The sequence below is a fragment of the Pseudorasbora parva genome, chromosome 19 (genome assembly GCF_024679245.1).
Source record: "Pseudorasbora parva isolate DD20220531a chromosome 19, ASM2467924v1, whole genome shotgun sequence".
Lineage (NCBI taxonomy): Eukaryota > Metazoa > Chordata > Actinopteri > Cypriniformes > Gobionidae > Pseudorasbora > Pseudorasbora parva.
Window position 1 is genome coordinate 42,580,114 of NC_090190.1, and position 18,893 is coordinate 42,599,006.

Here is an 18,893-nt window from a genome sequence, read left to right on the forward strand (position 1 = left end):
ATGGTGAAATACATACTAAAAGACAAGAAGCTTCCTGCTGTGCTGCCTGATCATTTACGCCTCCCATCAAAAGAATTCCAGTACCCAAGACAACTGGTTCCAGTGGAAATGATATGCCAGAAGTGTCCAGGGAATGTGCCTCTCAGTGAACCGATCCTCATCACTGACAAAGCGAGAATCCTCACCAGCTTTGGCATTATTGAAGGTAGGTTACAATTCTATCCAGCAGCTTTTACAATGTCATGCTCTGACAAATGTGCCTAATATGTAAACATATTGCTCAGTTAACGTTATTGTATCTCCTGTTGAATCATCCAATCACTAGATGTGTCCACTTACTGCAAACGTTGCCCAGTCTGTGCTTTGTGTTACCGTTACCAAGAGTGGAAAGACGGTGTGCACAATTTCAGTGACCGGATATTGCTAGACCTGCCCTTGTGTGTCTCATTGAGAAACCTACTTCAGGTAATGTCTTTGGATATCTAAATTATAACTAAAAGTTATAACCAAAAGTTGCTTAAAGTGTAAACTATATAGGGAGCCCAAATTAGCCTAAATTCATTTTACATCAAAGAGCGGCAAAACAGCATTTATATATAAAATATTGATATATATACATACGTCTGAACTTTTACACATTTTGACACGTTGCAACCACAAACAAAAATGTATATTATTGGAATTTTATATGATAAACCAACACAAAGTGGCACATAATTGTGAAGTGGAAAGAAAATGATAAATGGTGTCCAAGCATTTTTCCAAATATCTGAAAAGTGTGGCATGCATTTGTATTCAGCCCCCATCAATAAATACTTTGCATATATAATTTTATGTAGTTTTTTTATATACACACACACACATATATATATGGTTTACATAAGTTTACATAAGATTATATATATAATCTTATGTAAACCAACTTTTATATATCGAGATTAATCGTTTGCCATCCCTAATACATATATTGTGATTTTTTTTTTTTCCATCCAGGTACATACAGCAGTCAGCCGAGCAGTAGATTACCTTCAGCTTACCACAGGAGTAAAGTTCCCCTCAAAGGATGCAGTGCTCCATGCGTATCTGCACTTTGAGGCCCTCACAGATCATGACTACAACTATTCCTGTGTGACCTGTGGGGATCACCCTGCTGTGGTCATAATGGATTTGCACAAAAAAGGTGCCTTCCATTTGTCAAGTAAGTATGTTTCTGCTTAATGTACTGATATAACTGTTGTCAGTTTTTTGTAAATTAATATTGAAAATGGTTTTAATGTTTCTCTTCTTTACTACTTAAGTAGGTGATCTGGAAGATCCTCCTGAGGGTTACAATGGGGAAGTGGATTGTGACATGTTTTGGAATGCTTTGGCCATGGAGATGATTGGTCGTGGATTTGTAAAAAGTAATTAAAGCTTAAGTACACCGTATGATACCAATACCATTTGCATAATAGACTAAGATGTATTAACAAATAACTCTTTCTGGAATTTTGTAAAGGTTCAAAAGAGAACCCATTTTTGGTCCCACCAACTTTTGGGCTCCATGGATCGGTCCACGCACAAGGTCAGACATTGTACTCAATACAGAGTTTGCCAAAATACATGCCCCAAAATCTGCAGCTGAAGTGCAAGAGATCACAGTCACAGAGGACCGCCTAACAGATGAGCTTTCTAAACAAAAGGTATGTCTGTATTGAATCAACAATACTTACTCAAAACATAGATGCACTTCTGGATAGATGCCTAACTGCATTTTGAAGTAAATCTATATTACTCTTACCAAACCTAATCTCTTCCTATTGGGACTGCTTTATATTGACATGCTGTTCGTTGTCTTACATTGTTGACTAGGTGGGAGTTTTACGAAAGCTGTGTAGAGAGTGTGGCTTAGATGCCACAGGTTCCCGTAATGATATTCTTCTCAGAATTTCCCGTGAGATGAAATCAAGACATGCTTACGACAAAATATTTCAAAATATTTGGGCTGCCTCAGGTAATCCCATTTTTGCATTGAAATATAAAGTGTTGGTGAAATGTGCATACTTTGTTATGCTATTTAAAAATTTGTACAAACACATACATTTACTTGTTTGAGGTTTAACCTGGTAGAAATGGAAAGGATTTGCCATGTAAAACCTATTTACATACATAATGTGTTTAATGTGATGGTAATAGCCATTTCTTTTTTCTAACCCTTGTTATTTGTGGCATTAACACATATTTTCTCAGGAGGATGGGCAGTCATCCTGCGCCCATGTGGGATTGTGTATAGCATAAAGCACAACATTCGTTCTGAGAGTCCACGTGACTTTGCCGATATCCTTCTGTCATGGAGGCACATGCTGAATGTGGCTATATATGACTTTGCACTTGGACTGGCCACCCACACTAACTTGAGGGAACCTGAAAAGGTGCCCTTTAGCCCCTTTGAAGGACGCTTACTGGCACCTTCTGAAGAAAGAATAGCTCTGGCAAAACAAGGAAAGGTGAAGGTATCATTACCTTGGCTGGAAAGCTCCAAAACAGTCCCGGACAGGGGAGGTCATCCAGTGACTGGCTCAGCAGAGCATTATTGCTTGTATGACAAGTTCCATGAGGCGAATACCAAAGATGACAGGGATCTTCTGCGTAAAATTTCCTTGGTCCCACAGTTGGCTGGGAAAGTAAATAGCCAAGTGGCAGAGCAGTTTTTTGCAAAACTTAAAAAAAATAACTACTTCCTGAACATGAGCCAACCATCTACCCATGTATTCTTGATGAGGAACATTGTTCACCACATGAATACACAAAAAAACAATGCAAGGTTGGAGAGAATCCAGAAGACTTTTGGAGTAGAGGTGTCAATGAACATCCACGGCCAAGCTGTGATGGGTGAGCAAACTGTTTGCCAGTGAAATAGCAGGCTGTTATGGCAATATCTTCAATAAATGTATATCTTTGACTTGCAGCAGATCATTTGTTTTAAGATTATTTATATTAGAAATTAATTTGCTATAATTGTTATTTTAGGAACTGCAGTTTCCACTGAGATTCCTACTGAAGTACACCCTACACAGATGTCAATTTCAGTTGGTGAGTGTGACTTTGGATGGATGTTAGCCTGTAAAGTCCTGGATCATGTGCTTAATCTGGTTTTCTGTATACCAGAAACATTTCCGGTATGTGGTGATGAATGTCGACGCCTGACATCCCTGGATAACATCTGTACTACAAGAGCATCATGGAACTTCACTTTACATGCTGGTCAGAAGGCACTGGTATGAATGTTTATAAAATATACCACCAAAATAAATTGTAGATTTTTTTTCATTGATAAATAATATTTGAGAATATCTGAACATCGTTTCAAACTTGATTATGTCCTGGACACAAAGAGGACTCCAGATGAGCCAATAGTAGACGTTGGCACAACCACACTGAAACGCTCTGACTTCTTGTCATTGGGTCTACATCAACAAGTTGAGGCAACAGTAAGTTCAATTTACTGCCACATAAGAAATGCTACACATACGTTTTGAACATAATTGCCTCTTAATCGAAACAATTTTACAGATTGCCAATTGCTGTTTCCAAATGATAAGCGAAATTGGAATACATCAGGTATATGGATATTGATGATTACACTCGCTGAAGACATTTAGCATGTTACGTATTGTTTCAGTTCTAATAAGTATTGAATTGATTCATTGTTAGGGAAAGGATGTACATGACATTGATGCCTATGTTATAGCAACCTGGATGCCCCCTTTGAAAGCATATCTGTCTCTTCCAGTAAGTGATCACTTTCTTTTTAATTTATTTTTGTTTCAAATTCACTTTGATGCTTTAAAGGAACACGCTGACTTTTGGGGTCAAAGAAAATCACAACTTTTAATTTCCGTCAGTCTTTTTTCTCTTATCCAACTTTAGGGGATATGCAGAATAAGCTTAAGTCCCAAAAAGTCAGTGTGTTCCTTTAACACATTTGTTTTTTTGTGGCCATTAATATGAAAACTGTTATATCTACTTCCTGTATGCATTTTCTCTTCAATATCATTTCAATAGGTTGATGTAGCATCTAAGGACATGATTATCCTCCCCGTGTGGAAAACAGGGCACTGGGTGTTGTGTGTAGGTTTATTTTGTTTTATTATGTGGACTGCACTGTACAACTAACTTATCATGGAATTATTAAAAACAAAATTATCAGGGAAACATTTTACTTTTGAGGCTAAGGAAATGTCATCAAATGGAATATTACACGCCTGTAGACGATGTATTTCTCAGGTCTTGAAGCCAAAAGAGAGAGTGATGCACTTTCTTTGCTCCAAAAACCTTCATGGCTACGGTGATGGCTCATGTGTGGCGTGGTTCAGGTTTTACATACCCATTATAAATTTGGCTTGAGTTCAGCCGTTCAACATTCCCTGTTCCACTGTTCAAGCGTGTGTGTGTGTGTGTGTGTGTGTGTGTGTGTGTGTGTGTGTGTGTGTGTGTGTGTGTGTGTGTGTGTGTGTGTGTGTGTGTGTGTTTCTCCTCAGATGAGATCTCTGTGAACACAGGTGAGGAGCTGAAGTTGGATCTTCTGTTGACCAATGCTGATAAAGTGGAGACAAACTCCAGTGGAGAGTGGACAGAGGTGTGGACGAGAGGTCACGGGGTCAGCAGTGATCGACTGACCGACAGTGATGGGAATCTGACCATTAATGCGTTCACATCCACTGACACTGGAACATACAGAGTTCTGGACTCTGAAGGACAAATCCTGATCACACTCACACTCACAGGTCAGAGGACAGCAGAGGAGGACTGGGAATATTAGGTTTAATGTGGTCTTTGAAGTCCTAATCCACACTTTCTGTCAAGGTATGATGACTGGTAGATCTTTAGCTCTGTGTCTGGACCTGAATGTTTCTCTTTTAACATCCTGTCTTTCCTTCTGAACACTTTCAGAGAGATTTAGGTGTAACTGGGACCTCCTCCCCATCAGGAGTTCTGCAGGCGAGATCCCATGAGCTAATGGAGTCGATCTGTAGGCCAAAAGAGCTCTCTGTGAGTCTTGAGTCTTCCTTAGCATCTGTTTCACTGTTCGCACCGCTCTCTCTGCCTCTCCTTTGCTCTCCGGGTAACGTGGACTACTTGTAACATGTTCAAAATCGTAGTCTTGAGCAAACTCTGCAAACTCACATGATGCAAACTGCGGACCGTTATCTGTCACCAGTGTTTTAGGAATTCCATACCTGGCAAAGATTACCTTCAACCTTTCCACGTTCTCATAACGTTACTGTTATGAGTTCCCTTATCGAGGGAACTTCCCACTGCGTCGAAACGCTTTGGGGATGCTCCCTAAGCATCAGCGAATCTGAAGTCTGAAATAAACACTAGTCCAATCCGATTGGTCGTGCGTGATGACGTCATTGTGACGGCGTACCCGGAAGTATAAAAGGGGAGCCGGCGCATAATGGCGGCAGTTATTGCTCTTCAGCATAGCGCTCTCTGTTTGGTCTGTCTATTTACTGTTGTCTGTCCAGTTGCGAGGGTGTGTGTGAAAGATTTATTTAAAAAGTATGGAAGAGAGAAGGAGTGCATTAAGGCAGTGTGTGCATCCGTGTCCCCGTTATATCTCGGGATCGGATACACACCTGTTATGTGTGCAGTGTCTGGGTGTTCAGCACGCTCGGGCTGCTCTCGAGGGAGCCGCCTGTGAACACTGCGAGCGGCTGACACTCAGACTGCTCCGCTCTCGGCTGGCCTTGTTCGATGAGACCGGCCAACCTCGTGAGCCCCGTGGTTCTGGACCCGCGGTCGCTGAGGCGGCTCGGCGTCGCAGATCATGGGGCTCACAGCGGGAGTCAGAGGGTTTCGGGACTGCCGCGGCACTTTCCCAATCCCCCTCTGACAGTTCCGACGATCTTCCTCCCCGTGTGGAAGCCCGCTTGGCGGCATCTTCCCCCGGGTTGGAGGGTCCGATGCTTGAGCTGTCTGATTCTGAGGAATTAGATGTGCTCAGCATCGAGGCGGGTGACATTAAAACACCATACACACTGCTTCATTCATAAAATAAGGTGCTCATGCAGTCCCCGAGGGGGCTGCCTGTAGTAACCCGGTGTTCTCCGTTCCCGTGCGGAAGCCCGCGATGCGGCTCTTCCCCGGGATGGAGAACCAGATGCTTGAGCGATCTGATTCCGAGGAATTAGATGTGCTCAGCGTCGACGGAGTGAAGCAAACGAGAGCTCGCCACCTCATAATGCAAGGCTCGATCTCGCGTTGCCGAGGCAGCGCGTGCATTAAGGGTCTGCAACAGAAGTGAACACATGCTATATGTGTACATGTGATACTGTTTAGCGAGGCTTGCAGTCAGCTCCTGACGGTGCTGGCTGTGGTCGTTGAGAAATGTCTCGTAGCGTACAGAAACGCGCGTTTTTGAGTGTTTCAGCCTCGCGCCTGTGGTCTTTCATCTCGAGGGATGAAAGCCAAATATGTTGGGAACGATTCGAATCTCGCGTTGCTGAGGCAGCGTGTAGATGACGAGTAGTTGAATACATATTTAAACAGTATGGTCTGGTGATTAGGGCTGCATTTAATTCTGAGGAATTTAAATTAAACATTATCTGACTTTGAGGAGTTAGATATGTCTATTCAGCCTATCATTCAGCATGTTCACGTGATGGGTGATTATGGTGGCATTTATTTCTGAGGAATTAAATGGGATTTATCTAACTTTGAGGAGTTAGATTATCAGCCTATCATCCCAGTTGTGTTCACTATTTGGGTGTTTTTGGTGGCATTTAATTCTGTGCAATTAAATGGGATTTATCTGACTTTGAGGAGTTAGGTATTTCAGCCTATCATTCAAATTGTGTTCGCTTGTATATGGAAGTCGATGCTGCGATCCGCCGTCTACGACGCTCGGGCCACATTGGCTTCCAGCGAACGCATGCTGCTCTAGCCGCCTCTAGAAAGACTGCAGCTGGGCAGCAAACGCGTTCGCACACCGAAAATTCTCCCCGACTAAGCCCTGCCGGGTGGCCGCTTCAGGGGGTCGGGCAGGAGGCTCGGTGGGTACCAGAGACCAGCCTTGAGAGGCTGGTTCCCCTAGTAGAATATATCAGCGCATAGTCATTATGCTCCTGAATATATCTGCTTGGGCCCTGTGTACCATGGGCAAAGGGTGCAGACTGCAGTTCAGTGTTCCAATACCGAAGTCATCGGTGTGGTCTGAGTGGTGGTGTGCCCAGCCCAGTGGCCTGCTGGCCAGCCCCCTCTCCAGAGGAGCGATCGAGGTCGCCTCCTCTGTGGAGTTTTCTGGAAGTCGATGCTGCGATCCGCCGTCTATGACGCTCGGGCCACATTGACTTCCTGCGAACGCATGCTACTCTAGCCGCCTCTAGGGAGACCTCGGCTGGGCAGCGAACGTGTTCGCACACCGAAAATCCTCCCCGACTAAGCCCTGCCGGGTGGCCGCTTCAGGGGGTCTGGCAGGAGGTTTGGTGGGTATCAGAGACCAGCCTTGAGAGGCTGGTTCCCCTAGTAGAATATATCAGCGCATAGTCATTATGCTCCTGAATATATCTGCTTGGGCCCTGTGTACCATGGGCAAAGGGTGCAGACTGCAGTTCAGTGTTCCAATACCGAAGTCATCGGTGTGGTCTGAGTGGTGGTGTGCCCAGCCCAGTGGCCTGCTGGCCAGCCCCCTCTCCAGAGGAGCGATCGAGGTCGCCTCCTCTGTGGAGTTTTCTGGAAGTCGATGCTGCGATCCGCCGTCTATGACGCTCGGGCCACATTGACTTCCTGCGAACGCATGCTACTCTAGCCGCCTCTAGGGAGACCTCGGCTGGGCAGCGAACGTGTTCGCACACCGAAAATCCTCCCCGACTAAGCCCTGCCGGGTGGCCGCTTCAGGGGGTCTGGCAGGAGGTTTGGTGGGTATCAGAGACCAGCCTTGAGAGGCTGGTTCCCCTAGTAGAATATCTCGGCGCATGGTTATGCTCCCAAATATATCTGCTGGGGCCCTGTGTACCTTGGGCAAAGGGTAGAGACTGCAGTTCAGTGTTCCACCACCGGGGTTCATCGGTGTGGCCTGAATAGTGGTGTGCCCAGCGCAGTGGCAGGTAGGGAACAGGAAGTGTGCTCCCTGAGGGTAAAGGAGGCTATATTGTGTATCCCTCCGCCAGACAGGGAGTCCGGCTTTACGGTCGCTACTTCATGGTTCCCAAAGAGGATGGAAGGGTGCGTCTTTTATTAAATCGGAGGTACTTGAACCGTTCTCTGAGGAGATTCAGGTTCAAGATGCTCACTATCCCATCGTGAGTCAGATCCAGTTCGAGGACTGGTTCGTCACGATGTATCTAAAGACGCATATTTCATATCTCCATCCTTCCTGCCCACAGGAGGCCTGAGGTTCGCTTTCGGGGGTGAGGCGTACCAATATCGGGTTCTTCCCTTCGGCCTCACTGTTAAGCACACCACTGTGAAGCACTTTCAGAGAGTGCTGGGGCACATGGCAGCAGCGTCCAACGTGATACCGTTCGGCCTGCTACACATGAGACCCCTCCAGTGGTGGTTTTCCCCCAGAGGGAATCCCTTTCATATGATCAGGGTAACACGCAGATGCCTTCGTTCCCTAGTCATATGGAAGAAACCTTGGTTTCTGTCCCAGGGGCCAGTGTTGGGAGCGTCCTGTTGCCGGAAATCCGTTTCAACAGACGCCTCCCTCACTGGTTGGGGCGCGGTCATGGACGGCCGCTTTGCGAGGGGCCCGTGGGAGGGCCGTCATTCCTCCTGGCACATAAATTGCCTGGAGATGATGGCGGTCTACAAAGCTCTCAGGAGCTTTTTCCCGGACCTCCGCGGCCAACATGTCCTGGTGTGGACAGACAATACGGCTGTCATAGCGTACCTCAATCGCCAGGGAGGGTTAAGGTCGCGCCCTCTGTGCAGACTGGCGCATCTAATCCTCCTGTGGTCCCAGGGGAAACTGTTGTCCATCAGGGCAATGTACGTCCCGGGGGTTCAAAATCAGGGAGCAGACATCGTGTCGAGGCAGGGGCTGAGGCCCGGGGAGTGGCGGCTCCACCCCGAGGTGGTGGAGGCCATGTGCGAGAGGTTCGGCCCAGTGGTTCGATCTGTTTGCGTCTCGAGAGACGTCCCACTGTCCACTGTGGTTCTCCCTCACGCATCCAGCCCCGCTGGGGTTGGATGCCATGGTGCAGACGTGGCCAAGGCTGCGTCTGTACGCATTTCCCCCGATTGCTCTGCTCCCGGGAGTCCTGGAGAGGGTCCGTCGGCAGGGGATCAGTCTACTTCTGGTAGCGCCCCGCTGGCCGACTCGAGTTTGGTTCTCAGATATCATAGCCCTGCTGGCAGGTCATCCATGGCAGATTCCTCTGAGGAGGGATCTCCTGTCTCAGGCGGCGGGTACGATATTCCACCCCCGGCCAGAGATCTGGAACCTTTGGGTCTGGCCCCTGAGGGGGCCAGGTACCTAGAGGCTGGCCTGTCGGCAGAGGTGGTAGAGACCTTACTCAGTTCCAGGGCTCCGTCTACAAGGAGACTGTACAGCCTCAAGTGGAATGTGTTTTCCACTTGGTGTAGGGGGCGTGAGGTGGACCCAGTTAACTGCCCAGTGGCTTCAGTGCTGGAGTTCCTCCAAGATCGCTTCTCTGCGGGCCTAACCCCGTCCACACTCAAGGTGTATGTGGCTGCCATTGCGGCTTTCCACACTCCTCTGGGTGATGGGCCTCTGGGTAGGCACCAGTTCGTGGGGCTCAGAGGATGAGCCCTGTGGCTCAGTCCAGAGTTCCATCCTGGGATCTGGCAGTGGTTCTCGAGGGGCTGGCTGAGGCCCCCTTCGAGCCATTGGAGTCAGCAGAACCGAAAAATCTGACCCTCAAGGTGGCTTTTCTCCTCGCCATTACCTCTCTGAGGAGAGTGGGAGATCTCCAGGCCTTGGCAGTAACGCCGACTTGCCTGGAGTTTGCCCCGGGTGGAGTGAAGGCCATCTTACACCCTAGGCCAGGCTACGTGTCTAAGGTCCCATCGAGGGTGGTCAGGTCTTTGGTTCTGCAGGCATTTCATCCTCCGCCTCACGTGACGGCGGAAGAGGGGGAGACTTCACCTACTCTGCCCGGTCAGGGCACTCAGGGTGTATCTGGCGAAGTCTGCACAGTGGAGGAGATCACAACAACTGTTGGTGTGTTTCGGCTCACCCAAGAAGGGGTTGCCTGCGTGTACTCAGACAATCAGTAACTGGATTGTCCAGGCGATACCATGGCTTATCAGGTGCGCAGTTTGCCTTCACCTGTAGCCGTGAGGGCACATTCCACCAGAGGTATGGCCTCTTCGGTGGCACTCCTCTCTCGGGTCCCCTTGCAGGATATCTGCGAGGCGGCGGGGTGGGCTACCCCACACACTTTTATCAGGTTTTACAGCCTGGATCTCCCTGCGACGCCTGGCGCGAGGGTGCTCCAACCCTAGTTGTGCCCGGTTTCCGGCTTCACACTAGGACAGGCGCTACCCTCAGTGTGGCCTAGTGGGTACTCGTTCCCCAAAGCGTTTCGACGCAGTGCTCGTTCCCTCGATAAGGGAACGGCTCGGGTTATGTATATAGCCCTTGTTCCCTGAGAGGGAATGAGCACTGCGTCGTTCCGCCACACCTCGGCACGCCTGGAGCGCATGCTTCAGAGCAAAGAACTGCCGCCATTATGTGCCGGCTCCCCTTTTATACTTCCGGGTACGCCGTCACAATGACGTCATCATGCACGACCAATCGGATTGGACTAGTGTTTATTTCAGACTTCAGATTCGCTGATGCTTAGGGAGCATCCCCAAAGCGTTTCGACGCAGTGCTCGTTCCCTCTCAGGGAACAAGGGTTATATACATAACCCGAGCCGTTTTGGCAAGTTCGCAACCTCGATGTATCTTGAGAAGTAATCAATCACGACCAGATAATGGCCTCCTTCCCATTGAAAGGTATCAGCTGCGACACATTGCCAGGGTCTCGCTGGTAACGGTGTTGGCATCAACTGCTCGGTTTTCTGCTGTAAATGCTGACAGCAGATGTCGCATCTCTCCACCAACTCTCTTACGTCTCTTAGTACACCAGGCCACCATATAGATTGCTGTGCTCTTGCAGTGGACTTGGTTCTTCCTTGACGACCCTGATGAAGTCTCTCGAGCATCTCATTCCGCATGGGATTTAGAATCAAACGCAGTTCTCCTTTCAGGAGAATCCCATCAGCTACATGGATATCTGCTCTATGAGACCAGAATGGCATGAGATGTTCCGACACTGATTTCTGATGTTCTGGCCAGCCTTTTAGTGTATATCGTTTCAGCTTTTGGCATGTTAGATCCTCGTTCTGCTTTTCCTGTTTCAGTTATGTTTTTGTCGCAGGGATTTGTTGAAATATGACATCCACAAAAACTCTGCACTCATCCTCCAATGTTGATTGTCTGTGGATTGTTCAGTTCCAGCTGGTGCTCGTGATAACGCATCTGCAGTGACCAGATGTTTTCCAGGGACATGCATGACGGTGTAACTGAATCTGAGCAACCTCAGTCTCAACCGAAGAATCTAGGAGGTAAGTCATCAATTGGTCTTCTGCCCAACAGAGATATTAGGGGTTTGTGGTCGGCATCCTAAATTCCAGTCCCAGCAGATATGGTAAATAGACTGCATTTATATAGCACTTTTATCCAAAGCGCTTTACATTTTTGCCTCACATTCACCCATTAATACACCGACGGCGATGTCAGCCATGTAAGGCGTCGGGAGCAGCTGGGGTTAGGCGTCTTGCTCATGGACACTTCGACACTTGGTCAGGTGGAACCGGGGATTGAACCACCAACCTTCTGGTTTGTAGACAACCTATATGAACCACTGAGCCACTGCCGCCCCAGATATGCACTGAGCTGCTCACATGCCCATGTTACCGCAAGAGCTTCTTTTTCAATTTGTGCATATCGTGTCTCTGTGGGTATTAGACTTCTTGAGATACACACAACAGGCCTAGTGGCATATGACAGAATTACATAAAATAATACAAACTGAATATGGCTCATACACCCCAGCCCCTAATTGCGTCTACCAGAGCAATTACACCAAATTCAAAAGAGCCATAAACACAGAGAATATAGACAGACCATATGCAATGGGAACCAATTAGTCTTTAGCTTCATTAAGCAAGCATATTTTAGTTATGGATCCTTCAATAATATTTGTCTTCAAATGAACCACATGTACCAAACCTTTTTTTTTTATCAGGGAGGGTCTCCAGGACTCTTCCTAGCATCCATGTCCCTCCTGAAGCTGTGGAATCCACAACCATGACCAGGTCTCCAGGAATATAACTCCTCTTTTCCTGGTTCCATTTTTGACGCTCCTGTAAAGCGGTAAGTACTCAAGGATCCACCTCTTCCAAAAGAGATCTGAAATGTACTGGGCTTGTTTCCACCTTCTCCTTGCGTAAACATCCTGTAACGGGGTTCGTGGATGGAAGGAAGGAGGTGGGAACCGGCGAACGTTCAACAAACTTTAATTCAAAATAAATAAACCAAAAACAAAAGTAAATCACGGGCAGCCCCTCACGGACAACTCCCCGCCCATACACACACATAATAAAACGCGGGCAGCCCCTCACGGACGACTGCCCACACACACATAATAAGACGTAAACAAAAAATAACATAAATCCAGGCCTGCTCCTCTCTCGTCTTCCGCTGCCTTCGCTCCTCCTTTTATGCTCCCGTCACTTGGCCGCGAGACGAGACCGGTGTGTGGCGCAGCTGGTACTCATTACCACTCGCCACCGGCCCGCTCTCACGGCCCCTTGCCCCGCTCTCGCGGTCCCTCGCCCCGCTGCTTGCCACATACCCCCATCGCCCCTCGCAGGCCGGGGGGCACTCCCAAGACTGCGCTCTACTCCCCAATCATGGCGGCCGCGGCACCTGGGGGTAAGGACAGAGAGGCGAGAGAAATGGAGATGGGAGCACGAGGAGCTACAGAACGAGAGAGGGGAGAGAGGGAAAAAGAAAAAAAAGAAAAAATCTGTTCCGGTTCCCAGACACACTGCCGTTCGGCCCTCCGCCCGCCGAGAGGCTCTTCCTCGCGGTGCTGTGCGATGGCACTGGACGATTGGTGAACAGCTCGATCCTCCTCCGCCCCCTGGCGGCCGGCGGTGACTCCTCCTACTGAGGGACCCGGCAGCGGGCAGCCCCTCACGGACGACTGCCCACACACACATAATAAGACGTAAGCAAAACATAACATAAAATCCAGGCTTGGTCCTCTCTCTTCTTCCGCTGCCTTCGCTCCTCCTTTTATGCTCCCGTCACTTGGCCGCGAGACGAGACCGGTGGGTCGCACAGCTGGTACTCATTACCACTCGCCACCGGCCCGCTCTCACGGCCCCTCGCCCCGCTGCTTGCCACACATGCCTTTTGTCAAACAATCCTGGTGGAATAACTGGTTTTTCTTTGAGGAGTAACAGATGGTTTGGCGTCAACACCTCAAGATCGTTGGGATCTTCTGACAGTCTTGTGATAGAGCAATCGTTAAGCATAGCTCCAGCCTCACAGAGCACAGTATGGAACCCTTCATCATCCAAGGTTTGCTGACGGAGCATAAGATCTTCCTGATCATCCGTATCATGCGCTCCCATACGCCACCATGATGTGACCAAGCTGGAGGGTTAAAGCTCCACTTAATTCCCTTTTTGGACAAGGCTCTTTCAATGCGGTCATGATTCAAAGTGGCTAATGCTTCTCGAAGCTCCCTTTCTGCACCCACAAAGTTAGTGCCATTGTCAGATCTCAAGTGTGAGACTTGTCCTCTTCGACAGATGAACCTTTGCAACGGGTTGATGCATGAGTCGGTGTCAAGAGAATTGGCCACTTCCAGATTCACGGCCCTGCTTTTCATAAAAGTAAATATCACTCCATATCATTTCACGATGCTACGCCCTTGTTTTACGTCAACTGGCCCAAAGTAATCTACGCCAACGTTAGTGGTAGATCAGGAACCGCTCTCTCTTCTGGCAGGTCTGCCATTTTTTGCTCACCAGGTTTTCCACCATGGATCTTGCAAATGAGACATCTTGAGATGATCTTCCTCACTGCAGTAGGTCCACTTGTGATCCAGTATTTTCTCCTTGTAGCGGAAAGAACATGATTTCTACCTCCATGTCCAAGCTGTAAATGGACATGACGGAGGATAAGATCGGAAATATGTTGGTCCTTTCACAAGATGAAAAGATGTTTAATGTACTCAGGGATAGTTTGTAGTATTGTTTTTTTTTTTTTTACAGTTTATGGTTTTCGCCTACTAAGTTTGGCAGCCGCCGTTGATTTCCCCGAGCGATGTAGCTATCCCACGTCCGGTAGCGGGTAAGGAAGCCAGCTGTACACTTTTATTTTCATTTCTGTATTAGTGTTTGATGTTTTTGTGTATTGAGATATATATTATATTATATTATATTATATTATATTATATTATATTATATTATATTATATTATATTATATATGTGGTGGTTGTATTGCCGGGGAGACCCATTTAAGGTGTGTGCCAAATTTGGTCCCCCGGCGCTTTTTGTCTGTAAAGTGAGTGTGTGTGTGTGTGTGTGTGTGTGTGTGTGTGTGTGCAGGGGTATGAGGGCAGGTTATTGTTATAATGAGTTGATTATTTATGCTACTTTGAGGTTTGCTGTGTAATGAAATCTTGCACGTTTTGTGATTAATTAATTAAATGGGTGTGTTTCTATAATAACCGTTGAAACCCCGAGCTAAATATGTTCCTGCTTGATGTTGTATTCTCCTTATAGTTAACCTTGCTGATTATTACTGTTATCAATTAACAAATCTCCAGTGACTTGTACCTCTAATGATCATATTAACCTGGCGCCCCCTGAGTTTTAATACCATTGTCCATAAATAAAAGTTACATTTTTGTCTCTTGATTGTTTTCTTGGTGAGCCCATAGTAAAGTCATTGTCCAGTAGAGAACCTGTAGATTAACCTTTCGTAGTATTTGGGGTTGGTTACAACATCAGTACATTCAGATAATTGATCAAGTAATGCTGAACTTTTTGTTGAAAAACTGTATACATTATATTAGAAAATCTGTATTTGTTAATTCATATAAAATCGGTGGGCTTGATTATTTAGACTTTTCAATTTTAAATAACACCTTCAAAATTAACTGGTTGAAATATTTTCTGAACAACACTGTGGAATAATATTTCTAAATATATTATTGGACCAACTTGGTGGCCTTTCATTTTTGCATACGTGTGATTACAAAGTAGAAAAACTTCCCGTTAAACTGTCAGCTTTTCATAGGCAAGCACTTTTGGCTTGGAAGTTTGGCAAGGTTTATTGGTATTAGTAAATGTAATAGGCATTCTATTGAGTAACCCCGAGGTGGCAGTATAGCCTTTCCTTTTATGTGATGCTTATGTTGTTGAGAGAAAAAACCAACAAGTAGACAGGAAGTTGTTTAATATACCATGTTGTGGATGCATACAAAAAAAAAAAAAAAAACCTGTAGCTCACAGAAGTTCGTGTGACTTCCTTTATAACAGAAGGCTCAACATTACAGTAAGGTTTGACTGTTACCTGATACATTTATGATTACAAGTAAGGTCAAGGAAATTTCATTTAAGATATTGCACAAATTTTACCTCGCTAAACATTTTCTATCTAAGTTTATCAAAGACATTGAGGTAAATTGTTCATTTTGTTCTTGGCACTGACAGTTTACAAAAAGGTTATGGTGGGAAGTCTCTAAATGTATTAATGACAAAAGAGAAACCTTTTTCCAGTGGTATTGAAGAATTTGAAAATGATTTGGAGAGTACAAACAAAAAGGCTGTTAAAACTGTTCATTTATTGAAGATTATTCGTGAAGATTTGTTTGTTTGGTCTTCTGGTTCAAATCACTTTATTGTATTTTATATTTTTGTATCCTTATTTTTTTGTCCTGTCACTATTGTTACTGTGGTTCAAACAATAAAAAAAAATTAAATAATAGAATAAATGAAAAAGTGACTGTCTCGGCTAGCATTCCCAGCACATTAGCTCCGACATATGTACACACAAAGGTCAAATATGACTATAGAAATGCTACTCTTTGTACAGTAATAATTTGATAGTAATACAAACCTTAATTTCATTCAGGAAGTTTCCCCTCGGACATTCTCTTACCCAACATTGGGTTACACTGACCCAGCACTGGGTCGGTATGTGAGGGAGTTACAGAAAAACTCTCAGCTCTGGGTAAAATAATAAACATAACCCAATGACCCAGCATTTGGGTTTAAAAAAAAATAACCCAGCATTATTATATTCGTATCTGTCACACATCTTCAATGCATCTGTTTTTGGGAATATGTCTTTGTTGATTTTATTATTTTTGTTCTTTCTCTTTGTATACATGCTTTACTTTAGGGTTTTATTAAAATGTATTCTTCCCAGTTCTGGAAATAATCAAATCAGTTATATATTTTAAAGGTCATGTGATCTAATGACTTCACATTGCATGTATTTGCAACAATGCCCAAACCATAAATGTGACATGATTTGAAATAATCAAATGTTTAGCAGATTCATGAATGTGTGGTGGATTTTTTTCTTCCTTGAAAGCTGTCCATGGCTTATAAACTGGTTCAGTGACGTGTGTGTGTGTGTGTGTGTGTGTGTGTGTGTGTGTGTGTGTGTGTGTGTGTGTGAACAGCGAGTAAACCTGCAGCTGTGGCTTGACATATTCTCCCAAACCAGTCAAGTGTAAAAGAGCCCAGCGGAGACGGAGATGAACAGGGGCGGGGCCGAGCGTACATCAGAACCGCAGTGACGGATTGATTGACAGCTGTCAGACTTGCAAAGATGGAGAGTGAAGTCAACAGAGCGGTCATTTGAAGTAGAGGACGTTTCTCCTTCACCTGAAGTGGAGGAGAGTGAATTATCTGTGGACACAGGGCCAGAGCCGCTGACTCAAACTGCAGCTTTAACCCTTAAATGTTTCGCCATCATTATTACATATTTGGGTCTTTAGCGACCCGGATCTATTTCTAACACAGATGGATACCTGTCACGATAAAATAAAACTCTCCTGATATTACAGTAACAAGTACAGCAGAGTAAAATAAAGCATATTTCTACATTTTGAAGCTTGTAAGGGTTCAGTTTGAGCAGATGTTTTATACCATCTTCACTGTCCTCGTCAGAGCTCAGTTCCCAGTACATTCAACATCTGGCTCGTATTTGCCATCTCAAACATTTTCTCAAAACCTATTCAAAAACAACTTATTGACTGACAGCAAGAAAGTTGATGTCCTTGCTTTAAAAAAAAAAAAAATGAATGAGGGGGTAGGTGGTGAATGACCCGAGGTGTGCGTTTAAGGGTTAACTCTGACAATGACAGCGAAGCAGAAGCGCAAGAGAGAATAATCTGAGAATAAACCACTGACCTAATCTGAGAACAGTCCAATCCTTACTGAATGCCCCTAAAATAGATTTGGGCAGTTAGCCGTTGGAAGAGACAACATACATTGCAAACAACGTCCAATAGTAAAACTCAACTGCAGATCCAATCAACCCCAAGAGGGCAGCACTCGGACGCTTTTACACCATATGTAGAATTAAAACACTTTATACCCAAATGACAAAACATTTACTCAAATTAATGAACAGCACTAAAGCCCCAGTCTTACAGATCATTAACTAAAAAAAGTTGTTTTTAGGGCTGTTACCCTTTAAAGGGGTCTAATCTAGAAATCAACTTTTGATATATAAAGGTCATGGTAATATAAGAATATCCTGTAAGTTTCAGAGCTGAAAACTTCCTTATTAGTCAAAGAAAAGCTTTTATAGACACCAGACCCAGAAAACGAGAATCTCAGAATATGCCTCACCTTGACGTCAGATTGTGAAGCAGCGCCTGGACGGAAGAACAGCGCCTGATTCTGCAGCTCCAGGCCTGACACGACACAGGTCTATAAACAGCTCAACCGCATCGAACTTCTAGGCAATAAACATACCGCATAAGCTTCACTCGGATTCTAATATTATGAATGCATGGATGAGAGATGAATGCTGTCCAGCCTGGTCTGCCGACAGGCTCTCTCAAATAGTTAATTAACTTTCCTTTATGTGTGTTGTTCTCTTGCTTGCCTTGACTTGATATTTAAAGTTTCTGTTGATCATCTGTCCGTCATCGGCTAAAGCCCGCCCTGATGATCTCATTGGTCAGTTTCTGTTGATCATCTGTCCATCATCGGCTAAAGCCCGCCCTGATGATCTCATTGGTCAGTTTCTCTTGATCATCTGTCCGTCATCGGCTAAAGCCCGCCCTGATGATCTCATTGGTCAGTGTCTGTTGATCATCTGTCCGTCATCGGCTAAAGCCCGCCCTGATGATCTCATTGGTCAGTTTCTGTTGATCATCTGTCCGTCATCGGCTAAAGCCCGCCCTGATGATCTCATTGGTCAGTTTCTGTTGATCATCTGTCCGTCATCGGCTAAAGCCCGCCCTGATGATCTCATTGGTCAGTTTCTGTTGATCATCTGTCCGTCATCGGCTAAAGCCCGCCCTGATGATCTCATTGGTCAGATTCTGTTGATCATCTGTCCGTCATCGGCTAAAGCCCGCCCTGATGATCTCATTGGTCAGCTTCTGTTGATCATCTGTCCGTCATCGGCTAAAGCCCGCCCTGATGATCTCATTGGTCAGTTACTGCTGATCATCTGTCTGTCATCGGCTAAAGCCCGCCCTGATGATCTCATTGGTCTGTTTCTGTTGATCATCTGTCCGTCATCGGCTAAAGCCCGCCCTGATGATCTCATTGGTCAGTTTCTGTTGATCATCTGTCCGTCATCGTCTAAAGCCCGCCCTGATGATCTCATTGGTCAGTTTCTGTT

The 18,893-nt window shown here is 45.8% G+C and overlaps 1 pseudogene; it reads left to right on the plus strand.

Moving 5' to 3' along the window:
• Window positions 1–4,801, plus strand: LOC137047430 (HMG domain-containing protein 3-like; annotated as a pseudogene).
• Window positions 4,802–18,893: the final 14,092 nt, after the last annotated feature.